The sequence below is a fragment of the Quercus robur genome, chromosome 3 (genome assembly GCF_932294415.1).
Source record: "Quercus robur chromosome 3, dhQueRobu3.1, whole genome shotgun sequence".
In the NCBI taxonomy this organism is placed as follows: Eukaryota; Viridiplantae; Streptophyta; class Magnoliopsida; order Fagales; family Fagaceae; genus Quercus; species Quercus robur.
The window spans coordinates 58307206-58314624 of record NC_065536.1 but is presented as its reverse complement, the minus strand read 5'-3'; the positions used below and the strand labels follow the sequence as shown (position 1 = coordinate 58314624).

The 7419-nt window shown below is 34.6% G+C and overlaps 1 long non-coding RNA gene across 1 annotated transcript; it reads right to left on the bottom strand.

Annotated features, from left to right (window-relative positions):
• Positions 1–6422: 6422 nt before the first annotated feature.
• Positions 6423–7117, bottom strand: LOC126716431 (uncharacterized). The gene is made up of 2 exons (XR_007652124.1): positions 6896–7117; positions 6423–6758 (listed from the first exon to the last, which is right to left on the bottom strand). It is a non-coding gene; the product is annotated as an uncharacterized LOC126716431 (long non-coding RNA).
• Between the last annotated feature and the right edge of the window lie 302 nt (positions 7118–7419).

Below are 7419 nucleotides of genomic sequence, written 5' to 3'. Positions count from 1 at the left end.
ACAAAAGAAACAAAAACGTTGAATTTTTGGCTTGAGTGAAACTTACAAAATGCAGATTGTGTTTGAACAAAGTAAATTAGCCAAACAAACTCTTAGAATCATAAGGAAGAAAGGACAAACACAAGCATCAAATCATCAACAACGGGTTATTAGCTTCCAAAATTAAAACTTTAACTCCTAATCCTTTACAGCTAAGACATAGGCATAAGTCCAGGCTAATCTCAAAAAAAACTAAATACAAAAGTTGCTGCTGCTCTTGGCCTAGTATGCGGAGCACTTATCCTAAAATAAGTAAGATTGCTGAAAATAATAACATGTAGACAGTCTTTCAATTGAAATATTTACCTCGGGTTCAGAATTTGCTCTTTAAAGAAGGCTGGCTTCAATTGCAGATTCTTTGATTTTAGCGCTGGGATTCAGATTTTGCTCTCCAATCTCCAATCAATCCCTCAAGAGAATGAGTCGCATAATAGGTCAAGTCGGGACCGTGGGCATTAATTTTTTTTGGGTTTATTAGGTTTTGTGTATTATTGGGTTTTAGAGAAAAAACAAATCAGAATTTTTGTTTTTTTTAAATGATGTGGAAAATTGTGGTGCCAGCAGAAGCTTCGGTTTTATAAATATTACTAGTCGCTAACCCGTGCGATGCACGGGATAGTTAAACAAAATTTATACACATTCACTTTTATTGGTACAATCATTTGAAAATAATTCTAACCAATACCCAAATGTAAGAGACACATTGATTTACTATTTAAAGTAGCCTTCTGAAAAATTTACACCTATTGTGCAACTGAGCCTTAATTTCTCATCAACAATAAAAACATGGAAATTCAAAACATAGAAAGAAAATAAAAATTACAACAATTAATTCCATTATCTTTCATGCTATACTTTGTAATTGTATGGAATTAAGTCAACTCAATTTAAGTAGTTGTAATAAAATTGACTTCTACTATTCTCTATTCTATAGAGATATGAACATATTGGATTTCTCAAACAATTACCGGTATTGCAATAAAATGATTTATTATTGAAAATAAGAAATAAAGAAAATCTGTCTATAGCTTAAGAAACACAATATACTAAAATTAAAGAGATAAAATTTTCGGAGGACAAAATATTATAGATAATTTTAGAAACAGATTATACACTTAAAAAGGTTAGTAATTTATAGCACTTACCCCCCATTATTAGTATACAGACACCAAGTGCGGTCGTCGTAACCCTTTGAAAAAATTTTCCCCAATTGGACCCTATCAAAAAAAAAAAAAAAAACACCCAATTCACAAAATTGATCCAAAAGGGTCTAAAAAGCATACAAAATCAATTCAAAAAACAAAAATATGAGACAAAGTAATTACTTTCCGCTGCCAATGAAATCGTCTTTTGTATTACTATTCCAAACTGCAACACTTATCTCTCTAAGACCTTCAATTAACGAAAATACAAACTTCTCTTGGAATACCAGAGTATTATGACCATCTATACACACACAAAAAAAAAAAAAAACAAAATCAGCACAACTCACTATAACTCTATAGAAGCCTCAAAAATATGAAGATAAATTAAAGGGGTTGAATTTGATATTTATGTTTGGAGAGAGAGAGAGTTTGCAGAAACTGTAGCTTTATATTTCTTAACTTGAGAGAGGGGTAAGGTTGCTAGGGTTTTGAGGTGTTATAATGTTTTTATTTTTATTTTTTATTTTTTAAATATTATGCTGACGTGGAAAATTATGGTGCCAGCAGAAGTTTCGGTTTTATATATATATATATATATATATAGATTATTATTATTATTATATGTAGATAATAATAATAAAAAAATTTTAAAAACATAAAAATAGTACCACGACTAAAAACAAGGACTCCAAAGTCCAAACAACTCTTATGTACATGATTTTGCATTTGCATCAACTTCTAACTCTTTATATATTTTGATCCAATCTCGCTTTGGTTTAGATTTACCTCTGAATTCTCTTTTCTCTTGTATAAATAATTAACGTGGTGTGTAAATTGAGTTATAACAACAACAAAAAAATCTCGCTTCCTCTTCTCCTCTCCGACTGACATTGCCATGGATTACCATGTAATCAAAGAGTTGAGTTGTGGGCAGCTCTGTAAGGCATAAAAACAACAACTCTGGATCATCTTCATGACAGTGTATTAGTGGAAATTCTGATTTGGCTACCTTTAAGGTCGGTATTTCAATGTAAATCCGTCTCAAGTCGCTGGTTCTATTTAATCTCTACTTCCTATTTTGCTAACCACTTCAATAGCCACTGCTCTTCAATGCATCCACATCCGCCCTTTACCTTGTTCATCCAGAGAAATTGTGATCTCTTCTTAATCCAGTACACAACAGCAACAATAAGAGTGTTGTCATTGTTGAAGCTGTCGGGGAAATAATATAATATATAGAGACACACTTTAACCCAAAAGGCCCAAACCCAATGGGTATGTGCTCAATTATGTTATATTAACCACTCATTTTTCTCATCTTTATTGAATAAGGGACTTTACTCACACGTATAACCCAATAATCTCCCCCTCTCGTGTGAGTCTACCTCTCTATGGGCTTCAAGACCTCTCTGTGGGCCATGAACAAGTCCTACTCACTCCCCCTTGCCTAATGGGCTTTTCACTTCATCAACTCGTCATCCATGGGTCTCTTGTATGCCATCCATGGGAACCACGTGTCAACCCCGCACGCACATCCATGGGAACCCCGCACGTCCATGTCCATGGAAGCCTTGCATCACACTATTATTTAGCACCATTAGCAATATTCATTTTTTTTTCTCCTCCAGGATCTTTGTGTGTGGGCCGTTTAGGCTTTCTCTGTCCCCATTGGGTAGGGACCATGAACACCTTGCCACCTTCGCCGCACACTACCATGGGCTCTGATACCACTTGTCGGGGAAATAAACACTTGGGGGAGTTTTCTTGAGTAAAAGGCCTAACCTCAATAGGTATGTGTTCAATTATGTTATATTAACCACTCATTCTTCTCATCTTTACTCAATATGGACTTCACTCACACGTGTAATCCAACAGAAGCTTCATGTAATGACTTGCTCTTATTTAGCAGTAGAGTTTAAGCCTCCATTTCAATTGACATTTTATGTGGTAAATCCAATTACTAAGCAATGGGTGGTAAAGGAAATTAAAGTAAAGACATTCATATCCGAAATAGGTGAATGGAGTGAGTCAGTGGTGTTGTGTCCAGGTGACTTTGGCCGTCGTGGTGTTCCTTATAAGAATTTTCTTTTTTGGTGGGATAATAGTTGTGGCCGCCTTATCTGGTTCGATCCATATGACCGTGAATACTATCGTTTCTTTGAGCACCCTATAAAGTTGGATCCATATCACAGTATTGAATGTCATGGAGAGTAAGCTGATTGCTTACGTCAATGTCAAATTTCAAAAAATCCACTTGGAGCGTGTCACGGTTGCCTGAGGATATGTCAAATTTTAAAGAATTCACAAATGATTTTACGCCTTTGGGAGCTCAAAGACTATGATGATAATGGAGGAGGTAAATGGTGCTTGGAGCACGAGATGCATTTTGATGAGATGGTTTTGGAAAAATATCCTCAACTCAGATAATACATAAATAGTGAATATTGTTCAATGTTAGTGGCTTATCATCCAAACGACAGGGACGTCGTCTATTTGATTATTAAATTTCTCAAATCTTGGACGCATCGAAATAATGTACAACAACTAATGGTTATATCATGCAACATGCGGAGAAAAACACTGGAAGTGATCTATGATAATCCATTCACGCCAGGAATTCGTAATCGTTTTATTTCTTACCGCAATTTATTCGATGTTTTCACCTTTGTGCACATGTGGTGGCCGACTCCGGTATCTTCACTCTCATAGAATGTCATCTACTTATGGTTCGCTTGCTTCCATTTGTGTATAATGATTTGTCTATATTTATTTATATTACTATTTCTATGGATAAAACCATAATCATATTTATATTTTATGGTTATTTGCTGATTTCCTTTTTATCTTTGCATTACCAAGTGTGTATCTTAGGTATTAGTAATACTGTTAGCATTGATTGTCACCTGTAATGCTAATTGTCTTACTCGGATTTCGCCTGCACATTGTTGGGTTTTTACTTGGCGATGCAAAAAGCGTAACATATGTGCAACAGTAGGGTGATAAGAATCTCAGTTTAGTCACTCAACTAATCCACTCGTGGAGTGCTAGTGTTGTAGACGTATAGTAGTAGTGAGACTCCCAGCCCCTATCTCTTAAAGCTGAAGGAAGGTATTAATGCAGGCTTTCCCTCTAAATAGAAAACCCACTATAGGATAATTTTGTCCCTTGAAAAGCAAAAATTAGGCCCTTTCTTTTTCAATAATAAGGACTAGATCTAACGTTGAAGCCGAGTATTGTGCAGTGGCATCAACTATTAGTGAACTTGTATGAGTTGGATCTCCTTGACTTAATTAAATTGGGATTTCAATCACAGAGAACCTTATGGACATGTTCTGTGAGAATCAGAATGCTACCCACATAGCCTCCAAGTAGGTCTTCTACCAGAGAACAAAGCTGTAGAGTGTGTGCGAGTGAACTTCCTTAATTATATTCAGTTTTAAAGTCATCACCAAACATTGGTGTGATTGAACACCTAGGTCTAATCAATTTTATCTTCTAAATTAACTAAGAAAACCCTAAAGCTCCTAAGCTAAACTAGGAAATAAAAGAACATCTCCAACCAAAAATCATAGATTTATAAGGTTGATTATGTGTGGGAAACGTGTTAGGGATCCCACAACGCCTATCCAAAAGAATATTACCTCATTTTGAATTTAATCTTAAAATTCACCATTTAAAGAGCAATTAAAATACTTGGCAATTTTCAATAGACAAAACAAACTAAAAAAAATATCAGCGTTGGACACTACAAAGGTTATTGTGGGTGTGCAAAAGTTTGGGTAGAACTGGAGTTACAAATAAAATTTGTTACAGGCAAGTATGTTTTATCACGTGAAAATTGTAATACTTAAGCTTCCATCACTTTTTATTAGTTTGAACCAAACGCAGAACAAGATTCAAATATCCTACACCAAGTTGATTAAAATCTCATCCAAACTCGATAACAATAGTTTAACATTAAAAGGACAAATTCATGATGAGAATTTGAACAAAATACTAGATGTATAAGAAAAACAAATTGGCTTTCTTTATGGAAGCTGATCAGAATAGCGGATTCTAGAGTTGTCAGAATCCACATTGACCAACATTAATCTGCTAAACTGGGCAACACAGACACCTTTCATCAAAAAGCATTGAAAAAAAAAAAAAATCATCTCAACATTAATTGGGATGTAAATAGTACACACTGCAACTTGGTCTTCTCACTTTAGTGTCTTGTCACATTGAGAGAGAGTAGGAATTCACATATATTAATCCCCTAACCTTAATAGCCAACAAGGCACTTTGCACGATTATCTAAAGCTTGGCGTCCAACAACTCAAATTATCATAGCAAATTCGGGTAACCTTATAGATGTAATTCGCCATTAGCCAAATTTTCTATTTACTTAAACAACAAATGGTTAACACTCACATAATATAAGTCATGATATGCCATTTGGTTTACCTCCACTCTTTTCAGAAACATGGGGCACTGGAAACTTATCAAAGTGGAAAGACACCTACGAAGTCCATAAATAGTAGGCTACAATAAACTATTATTATTTTATAGATACATAACTCCTAATTTCTGACAAATTTGAAGAAACCAACTCAACATTTATTTACTAATAATTTATTTATAAGAAGATGGTCAAAACAATTGATCACCTGCTCTTAGGTTGTTAAGTAACTTTGGATTTTTGGGCTGTTGTTCTCATTTAGGGGTTTGTTAAGTATTGCCAACGTTGATGCAATACATTTAGAAGGGTTCACCAATACAAACAATATGGGTGTTAAAGTGTTCTCAAAAGCAAAGAAATACAAGAAGAATTATGAGATAGAGAATGCAATAGACAAATTGATGGTGGTTTTATCTCCTTTTTTTTTTTTTTTTCTCTCATGGATTAGGATGGTAAGGGCATATTTATGTATCAACAAAAATAAACTTTTACTTTTAACAAAATGAGTACATACACATAAATTTCATCTCCACGCATCACAAAAAGACGATGTACATTGGCAATAGACATCTACTTTCCTCTCCATTTCTCTTAACTTATGAATCATCCTCAATTCTTCCTCTTTCCTCTCCTTTTCTCTTCATTTTCAAAAATTCAAAGGAAAAAAGTGTGCCTATGCAATTAAAATGGGGCTAGATTCTCGGAAAAAGAAAATAGTAAGAGTTACCCCTTTTGAATTAGCAACAATAAGCATACACTTCTACCTTTCAAGCTAAGTTATCATAAGCTCTAAAGTATTGTAGATTTAGTAACTACCGAAGATAACTATACCAATGACTGCAAATTGCAACAACTGTTTAGGTACACACAACCATCCACAACCCCACCCTTCACCTTAGTTTTACAGGTGCCATTTGAGGTAGAGCTCATTGGCTAAGTAATGGGCAAATTATGCTCAATAAAATGCAACAAATAATAATAGTAACATCATACAACTGCTACCGAATTTCTTAATGATCAGATCCTTACGAGAAAAAGGGTTAAGAACATACGTTTTAGACAAGGCCTCAAAAATATTCTGGGCCACGCTAATTACACCCACACCTTTTCTCTCTGCCTCAGCTTCTGCTTGCCTACAATCAACCTCATTGAAGTACATCAATTTACAATCCAACAGAATTAGCACAAAAAACACACACACAAAAACAAACTAAACAGATTTCCCAAATGGGGTTGTGATGCAAATTGCAACAAAAAAAGAATGACCCACCTAATGGCCGATTCTTCTCTAGCTTGCAGACTATTCAGATCAAGGTAACGCTTCTTGATGTCAAGTGGGTCTTCAGATTGACCCAATCAAGAAAACTCTTTTATATAGTTAGCCTTCAAGGGTTCAACAGCCTTATGTTTCGACGAGGTTCAGGTTTCGAACCCTCTTGTGGGCACCCAACGGCCCAACAGAACACAATAGAAACAAAAGTTAAGGAAAAAACCTGAGTCAGTGTTGTTTGGTTTTTTGAGATTTGGGCTCGTTTTGGTTTCAAAAATGGGCCGATATTATTTTTTTTAAAGTTCAATTCAATTACAAATGAGACGTAGGTTTTGTACAATCTCAACTTTGTGTCAACCATTTTTATCACTGACTCTTGATATGGTAAATTGCGAGTCAATGAGAGTGACTCTTAATCTCTTATTACTTTCACGTCATTATTTATTATTTTTTCTTTACTATTTATAATAGAAAAAATCGAAATTGTGGCAAAAAATTATGTCCATAAAATTTCTCAACCAATA